Genomic DNA, 12,485 nt, shown 5'->3' with positions numbered 1-12,485 from the left:
TAATGGATAACACGCCCGGAGTACTACCATTATCGATGAGACTTTCCCATTGTTCAAATCCCGCGCACTGGTACTATTTTTTATGACGCACTTAACTCAAGCTCACCAATGATTTCCACGATATAAGACTGACACAATGCAATAAAATAAAAATCAATTCGCGTAATAACCTCATAATTAGAATATAGTCTCTTAAGTTTTAATTTAATAGTGAATTTAACTGTGCCACTCTTAAGACAAGACGCAGTAACTGCTTCTCGACAGAAATAGGAGGATTACTCCCACGAGATTCGGCTAGCGAGCTAGCGGGAGCGTTCGGAATACCAGATTGCAATCCCGTCTCCTGCCCTATTGCCTCATCCGCCAGTAGTAATAGTATGTCTGTAGAGCGGTGTGGGCGGTTGAGGTTTGAGGTCATGAGCGTTTCGAATCTATCGTATTCCTCCGACATTGCAACTTGGTGACGTTTTTTTCCCCCCTACCTATGCTGATAGCCTTTAGAGGCTATTTCAGCTTCTCCTTGAGCTCACGGGGCTCTAACCGGGAGTGTTGCTAGCACTGGCTCTAGCAAGAGCAGTGCTTCGCAGAATCTACCACTGAATGAATTGCTTAGGGCGACGTCGGCTGTTTACAATTCGGTCCACAGGATCGGGCATGTAATTACCGGCGGCCACGACAAGAGGGTTTTCATGTCGTGCCACCTTCTCGAAGTGGTGAACATGGTGACGATTGACGCTTTGTAACCCAAACAGCGATGTAGTTGCAACGACTAATTGAAATGCTAATGTATACGCAAAAATGTATTGCACGCATAGGGTTGCGAAACTGACACATACTAAACAACCTTTTTTTGGAATGTTTTTATAGTTTTTCGTTCAAACTGTTTTTTTATTGCTTAGATGAATGGATCAGCTCACGGCCCAGCGGCTTTAATCGGGTTCCGGGGCCCATAGACGTCTGCAACGTAAATACTGCTACCCTCCTTGAAACATGGGTTCTAAGGTCTCAGTTTTTAAAGAACAATGACTGGTCCACCCTTCTAACAGAAAGGCATTACTGCTTCAAGGCAGAAATAGGCAGGGTGGTTAACCCACTGAGTTTCTCGCCGGATCTTTTCAGTGGATCGCGGATTCAATCCGAAGATAAATTCTGTGAAGCACTGCTTTTGCTAGGGCGAGTGTTAGAAAATTTTCTCAGGTTGAATCTGTGAGCTCACCTACCCATTCGCGAGAGGCTGGAATAGGCCCTCAGGCTACCAGGAAATAAGTAGAGAAAAGGCAGGCTGCTGGTATGTACCCGTACGAACTCACATGACGTCCTACTACTCCTACTAGTCCAGTAAATAAAAAAAAATGTGTGCGTGTACTAGTGTACACACGTAAGAAGTGAAACTTGTTTATGGCCTTATTTTTCGAAAAATGATCTACATGCAACTTTCTAGAAATTGGTTAAATAAAGTTAAATTAGATAAAGTTTAAACAAAAGGATTTTATTATCATAGACATGAATACAAAAAAGTTAAATTAGATAAAGTTTAAACAAAAGGATTTTATTATCATAGACATGAATACAAAACAGATGGCGCGTAACGGAAAAAAGTGACGCGTAACCGAAAAATGTGACGGTAAATTTTTTTCCAACGCCGATAAGGAAGTTTCACTTCAAAAATGTGTGCGTGTACTAGTGTACACACGTAAGAAGTGAAACTTGTTTATGGCCTTATTTTTCGAAAAATGATCTACATGCAACTTTCTAGAAATTGGTTAAATAAAGTTAAATTAGATAAAGTTTAAACAAAAGGATTTTATTATCATAGACATGAATACAAAACAGATGGCGCGTAACGGAAAAAAGTGACGCGTAACCGAAAAATGTGACGGTAAATTTTTTTCCAACGCCGATAAGGAAGTTTCACTTCAAAAATGTGTGCGTGTACTAGTGTACACACGTAAGAAGTGAAACTTGTTTATGGCCTTATTTTTCGAAAAATGATCTACATGCAACTTTCTAGAAATTGGTTAAATAAAGTTAAATTAGATAAAGTTTAAACAAAAGGATTTTATTATCATAGACATGAATACAAAAAAAAATGTGTGCGTGTACTAGTGTACACACGTAAGAAGTGAAACTTGTTTATGGCCTTATTTTTCGAAAAATGATCTACATGCAACTTTCTAGAAATTGGTTAAATAAAGTTAAATTAGATAAAGTTTAAACAAAAGGATTTTATTATCATAGATTTCATATATGGATTAAAACACTTAATTAACTAATAAGTATTATTTAATATAGGAGCGCACACTTAACCGAACACTGTTAGGAAAAGACAAGACGGAAGTTGAGTTAAGAGCGAGATAGCTACATTTTAGAATTACAGGTATCGAATGCGTTTATGAATTGGTTTGATATCTCACACTCTCCCCAACTTATAATAAACATAAATGCCGTCAGCCATAGATTACAATACCTCTTAACTACACAAATGCATATTGCTTTTAATCATCACACTGTGAACATGAAACTATTTGGTCGACGTGCCGTTTCCATGTTTGACCTTCCACATCTATCATATATGTAAGACCTGGCACTGACTCAGCTAGTACTACACCTTGGACCCATGGCTTAGCTTCCTTCCTATAGTCTCTAACCATAACCTTTTCCCCCACTACCAAATTAGTTTTTCTATTTCCTATCTTCCTTTTGCTGACTACATTCTTCATGTTTTCCTCTATAGGTGGTGGACGTAACAAACTAAATCTATTCCTTATTTCCCTCCCCAACATAAGTTTTGATGGTGCTACCCCTGTACTTTTCTGTGGTGTACTTCTATAGTCATTTAAAAATATATTAATTGCTGTTGATAAGGTGTGACCGTTTTCTTTAATTTTTGTAACAGCTGTTTTGAAAGTTCCTACAAACCTCTCAGCTGCCCCATTTGTGGCTGGGTGGTAAGGAGCTGAGAATGTGTGTTTTATTTGATTGCATTTACAAAAATCCCTAAATTCAGAGCTAGTGAAACTTCTACCATTGTCTGTTACTAAGTGGTTTGGTAACCCAAATCTTGAGAATATATTCTTAAAAGCTTCTATTGTTTTGTTTGAAGTGATATTACTCATTTCAAATACTTCCGGCCATTTAGAATAACTGTCTACTACTACTAAATACATTTTATTGTAAAACGGTCCTAAGAAATCTGCATGAAGTCTATGCCATGGACCAGGCGGTATTGGCCATGGTTTTTGAGTTTTTGGTGGGGTCTTACTATTTTGTAAGCAAATCATACAAGTCTGTGTTACTAATTCTATGTCCCTATCTAATTTAGGCCACCAGAAGTATGACCTAGCAATTTCTTTCATACGCACAATACCAAAATGACTTTTGTGTATTTCAGATAGTATCTGATCTTTACAAGATACTGGTACAATAATACGAAACCCCCAAAACAAACATTCTCTGTCAATACTTAGTTCATTTTTTCTAATATAAAATGGCCTCATTTCTTTAGTTATTTGTTTTTTATGCGGCCAACCATCCATCATATAGCGAACTACTTTAGTCAATATTACATCTTTTTTTGTTTCACTTTGAATTTTCTTCCAATCTAATGTTTCTATTTCAGCATTGTTTACATGATAAATACTACTTAAATTAGCACTTACAATTAACGAATGGTCATTTATACAATTATTTTCAAATTTTGTTACAGTTCTTGATAAATAATCTGCCGGATTCATACATGTTTTAATATGACGCACCCTGTAATTAAAAGCGGACAAAAAGATAGCATAATGTTGTAACCTTTTTGCTGCCATTTTAGGTATACTTTTTGTTGGGCCAAATATTCGTACTAATGCAGCATTGTCTGTTTCCAACTCAAAGTGTCTGCCATATATATAGTTATAGAATTTAGTTATACCAAATATTATAGCCATTGCTTCCTTATCTATAGTAGCATATTTTTTTTCTGTATCATTTAATTTTTTACTGGCAAAAGCTATAGGCTGAACTATACCTTGTTCATTCCTATTTGATAGGACTGCCCCCAATCCTGTTTCTGAGGCATCACAAGTTAATATCAAAGGCCAATTAATATTATAATGCTGAAGGCTAGAAACATTCGCTAATTTCTGCTTGACTATTAGGAATGCTTTTTCTCGGTTAGAATCCTCGTCGCCACTTTCTTGTAGTCTGCCTAAAACTTTACATAATGTTTCATAAGTATCTTGCAAACTATCTCCCTTTATATAGATATTATCGATGAAAACAATTATGTTTGGTATACCTTCCAACTTTTTAGTCATTAGACGCTGAAATGCACCAGGTCCTGAACTGACCCCATATGGTAAATAATTATATTTGTATGTTCCTATCTCGGTTACAATGGTTGTGCAATCCTGGCTTTCTAAACTTAAAGGCGCTTGCAAATATGCTTCTTTTAAGTCTAATTCGCAGTAATATTCGCCCCCTTGTAGGGTGTTTATAATGTCTTCAACATGCGGTAAAGGGAAATGATCTACTTCCAAACACTTATTTACTGTTAACTTGTAATCTCCGCACAATCTTACTGAACCATCCGATTTTAAAATTGGTACTACAGGGGTGCCCCATTTACTGTGTTTTACTACTGTGATCCTACCATTGTCCAATAATCTTTTTATTTCATTATTTACTTTGTCCTTAAGAGCATATGGTACGCGTCTCACTGGTAAACACTTGGGTTCTACCTCCTTTTTCAAAACTAAATTTATGACGTCGCCTTTGAAATTTCCCCAGCCTGGGCTGAATACTTGAATGCTGAATGCTTTGCACGCGTGGGTTCGTATCCCATCCTCGTCGCCACTTTCATATATGGATTAAAACACTTAATTAACTAATAAGTATTATTTAATATAGGAGCGCACACTTAACCGAACACTGTTAGGAAAAGACAAGACGGAAGTTGAGTTAAGAGCGAGATAGCTACATTTTAGAATTACAGGTATCGAATGCGTTTATGAATTGGTTTGATATCTCACAATAGACATGAATACAAAAAAGTTAAATTAGATAAAGTTTAAACAAAAGGATTTTATTATCATAGACATGAATACAAAACAGATGGCGCGTAACGGAAAAAAGTGACGCGTAACCGAAAAATGTGACGGTAAATTTTTTTCCAACGCCGATAAGGAAGTTTCACTTCAAAAATGTGTGCGTGTACTAGTGTACACACGTAAGAAGTGAAACTTGTTTATGGCCTTATTTTTCGAAAAATGATCTACATGCAACTTTCTAGAAATTGGTTAAATAAAGTTAAATTAGATAAAGTTTAAACAAAAGGATTTTATTATCATAGACATGAATACAAAACAGATGGCGCGTAACGGAAAAAAGTGACGCGTAACCGAAAAATGTGACGGTAAATTTTTTTCCAACGCCGATAAGGAAGTTTCACTTCAAAAATGTGTGCGTGTACTAGTGTACACACGTAAGAAGTGAAACTTGTTTATGGCCTTATTTTTCGAAAAATGATCTACATGCAACTTTCTAGAAATTGGTTAAATAAAGTTAAATTAGATAAAGTTTAAACAAAAGGATTTTATTATCATAGACATGAATACAAAAAAGTTAAATTAGATAAAGTTTAAACAAAAGGATTTTATTATCATAGACATGAATACAAAACCGATGGCGCGTAACGGAAAAAAGTGACGCGTAACTGAAAAATGTGACGGTAAATTTTTTTCCAACGCCGATAAGGAAGTTTCACTTCAAAAAGTTAAATTAGATAAAGTTTAAACAAAAGGATTTTATTATCATAGACATGAATACAAAACAGATGGCGCGTAACGGAAAAAAGTGACGCGTAACCGAAAAATGTGACGGTAAATTTTTTTCCAACGCCGATAAGGAAGTTTCACTTCAATAATTATTATTACTATGTAGTAAAGTAATTACTGTGTACAACTTTTTAAATATCCGAATTGAATTTTTTTTAATTGCCTTTGTAGGCAGACGAGCGTACGGCCCGCCTGATGGTAAGTGGTTACCGTCGCCCATGGACTTCAGCAATGCCAGGAGCAGAGCCAAGCCGCTGCCCACTGCTGAAATAAATCAATATGCATTTGCTTTTGTGTTCATTTTGTAATCTATAACTTTTTTAATTTGCTAGGAATTATAATATATATATTTTTTATTAAATTATCTCCTTAAAAGTCTTAGTTATATTAGAACAATATGGACCTTAAATAACCAAGTGATATTTATCAACAAACATAAATTATTTTTAAATGTTAAATCCTACAAAGATGTACTTTGAAATTATTTTATTTGTTTACGTATGTATGCATATTCTAGGTCCTCCACCGCATCGAATTGTAATCGATATCGAAACAAAACGTAAACAAACAACCGGTCCGGCCGGTGGTAAGCGACACCGATGGGAAACCGCGTTTCGTTGATCACCCGTTGGCATGAACAATGTCAACAACACGAATACTGTAACATACGTAACTTAGACTTCCTATTCATTTTGATATTCATATTTTAGTTTGGTTCAATGACCTTTTGATGAGTTCTGATACGAGATTATTAAATAAGGTAATCGGAAAAGGCAAATGAGGTTGAATTGTTCCGGTTTTTTTTTTTGGAATTTATGGCCTGGTATCTAGACCTTTAAGTCAAAATTGTTACGGTTTGAGAGAGTAGTGGTGGCCAACTTTGTAAAATTATATTATTTCAAAGGCTGTTTGTTGAAGATTCTGCAAAATAAATTAAGTAGGGCATCATATTGTATTACACAAATGAGACCTTACCTTTTACCGGTGGTAAGATCTCTTGTGAGTCCGCACGGGTAGGTATCACCACCCTGCCTATTTCTGCCGTAATGCGTTTCGGTTCGATGGGTGGAGCAGCCGTTGTAACTATACTGAGACCTTAGAAATTATATCTCAAGGAGGGTGGCGCATTTACGTTGTAGATGTCTATGGGCTCCAGTAACCACTTAACAACTATATGGGCTGTGAGCTCGTCCACCCACCTAAGCAATAAAAAAGGAACCTCGACCTGTGTGCTTAGTGCGAGTTTTTTAACGATCTCGATAGCGTAAACAGTAATCGTATCCGTAAGGTATTCGTTAGGTATCCATTTTATTTGATACTAGTGTTCCCCCAGTAGTCGAAAATTGACTATAATTAATTGAAATTATAAGTGTGAACATTATTATGGTTCTATTATCAAAGACTATTATACTTTTATAATCACAGATTACGCCACGACTACACTTTAGAGAAATAATATTAAAGACAAACCTTAATAATCTATTCTCAATTTGATTTGACCACAGACTGTAAGCAATAACAAAAGTTTGACAGTAAGCAAAGAGTTTATATATATGTTGTGTCAAATACATAGTGGCGTGTGAAATGGTTTCTTTATGTAATTTTTATGCATAATTAAATAAAATATTAACATTCTGCACTCCTGCTCTATATTCTCTATAAGAGTGGGAAAAATACTCCTCCGTCCGCGCAATTTTCGTAAAAATGGGTAATGTTTTTGCTTCACGTATTAATGTATAGTTTAGGATTTTTTTCAAATTATAAACTTTATATGGCTTTCCTGTAAAGTTGCAAAAATGTCGCTTAAACCGAAATAGCCTTTCACCCTCGATATATATTTATAAGAATGCCTATTATGCAGCAGTCAAATTTCCTTTGCTGGTTCGAATTCGAATTGAATTTTAACCGATTGTTACCAAACTTCACAGTATCAGTCTTTTCGTCATATCTGAAAATTTCCTGAAAATTAGATCTAAATCTATTCAGCCGCTTTGCCGTTTATAGACAGCATACCCAAATATACTTTTGTATGTACATATTACAGTAGTTCAAATAGAATTCAATTAATGTGGGTATGTTTTTTTTTATTGCTTTGATGGGTGGACGAGCTCACAGCCCATCTGGTGTTAAGTGGTTACTGGAGCCCATAGACATATACAACGTAAATGCGACACACACCTTAAGATATAAGTTCTAAGGTCTTAGTATAGTTACGACTGCCCTACTCTTCCAACCGAAACGCATTACTGCTTAACGGCAGAAATAGGCAGGGCACCTACCCGTGCGGACTCAAAAGGTCCTACCACCACTAATGGGTATGGGTATGTATGGGTATTCAATATTTTTTTTATTAAGCACTAAATATCCGAAGATCTCTTGGTGTATTCAGCCAACACCCGCATTTTTTTTTTTATTGCTTAGATGGGTGGACGAGCTCACAGCCCACCTGGTGTTAAGTGATTACTGGAGCCAATGGACATCTACAACGTAAATGCGCCACCCACCTTAGTATAGTTACAGTTACAACGGCTGTCCCACCCTTCAAACCGAAACGGATTACTGCTTCACGGCAGAAGTAGGCAGGGCGGTGGTACCTACCCGCGCGGACTCACAAGAGGTCCTACCACCAGTAAAATTCATTAAGTAAGCATTTCTGTGTGTGAATACATATTCATATACCAGTTCTTAATAGAATACCATAGACCTATATAGTAGGGACACGACATATTGTTCTATACGTACGATTGCTTATATAAATAGCACCCATTTTGAAGGCACATACATAAACATATATCTATCTCGTTCTTACTCAGTACTTTAACTCGCAGGAAAACAATATAACAGTATTTCAGTGCGTACATAAAATGAAACATGAATATACGTAAATATCTCCGTCTCCGTCTAATGAGGCCGAAAATCCGCCATGTTTAGCGCGCCAAATGTCATTGTCACGTCAGTTCGGCCGTCTGTTTTGGGTTGTACATTATTTATTGACTTTGATATCGATTTAATATGATTGATTATATAAAATTTCATAATTTATCATGCTTAAAACATACAAAAATAATAATTAAAACGTATTTTAGAGGATCTCAAGAAAGTCGATGCCCAAAAACTATTATCTATATGTATTTAAATTCATTATGGAGCCCTCATCCGAAAAATCCATTTTTCGGTCGGAATCTATTGATCATGACACTAATCATAAATACCACTTTAAAATATGTCATCAAAACATATTTAGATATTCTGTTTAGATATTTCGGGAAAAAGGCTACCGACAAAATCTCTTCGGAACTATTTAAATAAAATAGTTTTATTCCGCAGTGAGTAAAACACTATTGTAAATTTGTTAAATATTTAATAATTAAGTGATTTTAGAGAGGAAGTCACAAGGAATGACGTTTGTAATTAATGAATAAATGTTCTGTAGGTGTTTTTTTTTTTCACGCGGTCCCTTGATAAGTTTAAAATTTGAATCACTCTCAAGCGAAAGTGATTCAAATGGTGCGGCGCACCTTCCTTGGGGTGCGCTGCGGTAGTATGTTACGGACTTTAGAGTCAGCAAAACAATTAAAATAGATTGTTATAGTCTAATAAAAACACGTACTCAAAATACGATAACATTTAGCATGCTAGAAATGGGCTGATGGCTTTGAACTACGCCATATCTTTATGTTTTGCGACAAACGACAACTTTATAAAATCAGTGTAGCAACTTTTAAAAATCATCATATCGTTTACTTGGCAAATTCGAAGGACGAACTTGTCTTAGATTTCACCCATCTAAATCATATCATATTTGCACATAACAATATACCTACTTACTTCCCATTAAAGTATAAATTCTACAAATAAATAATACTCAACAATATTTAAAATAAAATGAGCCAAGAACGTTTATCGATAAAACCTGATAACATTGAAATCTTTTGTACAGCACTAAAGCCGCCATGTTTTGTGGCCAGATGACGTCACAGTGGCACGAAATTTTGGTTGACGTTTCATTTCCATAGGTTTCCTACTTCATTGTAGAATACCCACTGCAATTACGATTTGACGTATAACGTCTTATTTAAATAATTTGAATTGATCGTTGTCTGCTTAAAGAAATCGTAAAGACCGGTAATAGCGTGTGAACATTCCTCTGTAACGTAGGTATTGTTATTTAGTTGGGTTTGAATAAATAAATTTCAATCTAGATTACGGAAGAGCCAGAGAAATTTTATTTAATTATGTAAATTTTTAAGAAGGTTCGCGATTTGGAACGTTTTTTATTCATTTAAATAATTGTAGATTAGTAACAACGATACAGGCTTTAGTGTGGATATCATTGTTTAAGAATAGTAAGAATGTTGCCAGAGCAACGTTGTGTATTATTGCCATTGGCCTCTTTATTAATTTTTAATTTGGACCCAACAGTTAAGTAATTACGTTCATTTATAATTTTTGACGGTTTAATGTTTATTAAACGACTAGTGGCCCGCTCCAGCTCCGCTCGGGTTTTTAACAAAAATACCAACGATATTAGAGGTTTTTTTTATTTTCTAAATAAAAGAACACTTATTGCGGCATAACTATAATTAGTTAGACATATCCTGTTGCGACACTTTTTGTAATTAATTATGTGTTCTACAAAGTCGTAGTACATTATTTTATTCTTTATCAATAGTTTTCGCACGCGATGTACAGAATATTTTAGGTAATTTTTTTACACCTTGGGTTACATTATTGGAGTTTTAGTAAGGATCCCTATTTTTTTTCAAAAATATTATAGCCTATGTCACTCGGGAATAGTGTAGCATCCAAACAGTGAAATAATTTTTCAAATCGTTTCAGTAATTTCGGAGCCTATTCAATACAAACAAACAAATCTTTCCTCTTTATAATATTATAGTATAGATGTTATTCCTTCACCGCTGTAGATGTTTATGAACACGTGCTAGGTACGTAGTAGTATGAGTGTATTATTTAATGTGGATACACAGAACACCTTAACTATTAGGCCATAATGACTTCTATCAATATTATTATAATGTTATAATTATATTATTTGAAGTCATCTTGTCCTTATGAAAAGACGTCCGGTGCATTCGTATCTAGCGATGCAGCGGTGTTCCAATCCCGCAGGCGGGTACTAATTTTTCTAATGAAATACTTAACCGATGTTCAAGATTGAGTTTCGCGGTGAAGGAATAACATCGTGTAGTAAAAATAAAACCTGTAAAATTACAATTTGCGTAATTACCGTTGGTAGGACCTCTGGTGAGACCGCGCGGGTAGGTGCCACCGCCCTGCCTATTTCTACAGTGAAGCAGTAATGCGTTTCGGTTTGAAGGGTGGGGTAGCCGTTGTAACTAATACTGAGACCTTAAAACTCATCAATCTCAAGGTAGGTGGCGGCATTTACGTTATAGATGGCTATGGGCTCCAGTAACCACTTAACACCTGTGTGTGAGCTCGTCCACCCATCTTCGCAATAAAAAAATATAAAAAAATGCTACATAATGTCCGTCTTATCTTAATGCTTGACCAGCTGGGCTGATCGCTTCCCACTCGCAAATTCGTAAAGGTTTCGCGTGGGATTTGAATTTGGGCATGGTCCCATCACTCGATGCGAACACATTTCTTATCTGTTAAGTTACGGACGCTTAACCTCATTATCATTTATAAAATTACATTTTTATCCAATTTTTACAAAAGTAAATTAATTTCGATGATGATATTAAAAAAATAACAACACTTAAGTTTCTTAGGTAGGCCTCAGAACGCCTACAATGGTTCACTATACCTAAATAAGAAGCTCGCTTGAACTGTGAGTGACTTCAGCGTAAGTCAAAGTATGCTACAATTATAAGTGAAAAAGAAAATGCCATTACATTCATGTGTTCATACATGTGTACGTTGTAATTATACTGAGACCTTAGAACTTATATCTCAAGATGGCTGGCGCATTTACGTTGAAGATATCTATGAGCTCCAGTAACCACTTAACATCAGGTGGGCTGTGAGCTCGTCCACCTATCTAAACAATAAAAAAAAAGACCTATGCCAAGATGCACGCCGAACTGCGAGATGGATTATACGAAATTATTATTATTATTATTAAGTACAAAGTTTTTATTCTAGAATTTCTATGAATTTCGGTAAATACTGAAAAACCACGGGCCTACGCCCAGTGAAGATCATTTTTAGTTTTAGTTTCATCTGACGTTTCATCCTGCAAAAACTTCCGAACAATCCGGCACGTATTTATAATTGTGGCTTTTTGCATGGTAAAAATATAAATTTTTGGGTAAATCTAATTGTTTGATGGAGTGGTGAAGGTACTTTGGTATGACTCCAGTGCTGGAAAGCACTAGCGGCACAACATATACTTTATTCATTTTCCAAACTTATTATTATTGTGTATTCAATACTGCCTCGCCTGAGAAGACGGCAGGACACACTTCGGCGAGGTGGGCAACAATCGGCCGGAGCGTCAGGGACTATTGGGTGAGAAACCGGCGAACTATGCGGGCATTGTCCAGCAAGACTGCTTTTTGCATTTGGGCCACCACCGACTTTTTGTTGAGACCAAGCCTCTCGAGATGTTTTGAGAGACTTTTAGGGACCAAACCATTCACCGATACAACTACCGGAATTATTTCTGTAGATAGCACCCTC

General features: G+C 35.8%; 1 protein-coding gene across 2 annotated transcripts in view; it reads left to right on the top strand.

The window, feature by feature from the left end:
* Nucleotides 1-12,485, top strand: part of LOC101737830 (TNF receptor-associated factor 4) — a 154,931-nt gene that overhangs the window by 35,041 nt on the left and 107,405 nt on the right. The gene's annotated exons all lie outside the window — the stretch shown is intronic.

This window comes from Bombyx mori, chromosome 10, assembly GCF_030269925.1.
Source record: "Bombyx mori chromosome 10, ASM3026992v2".
In the NCBI taxonomy this organism is placed as follows: domain Eukaryota; kingdom Metazoa; phylum Arthropoda; class Insecta; order Lepidoptera; family Bombycidae; genus Bombyx; species Bombyx mori.
Note: the sequence above shows the minus strand (reverse complement) of the source record. Positions and strands in the feature narration are given on the sequence as shown.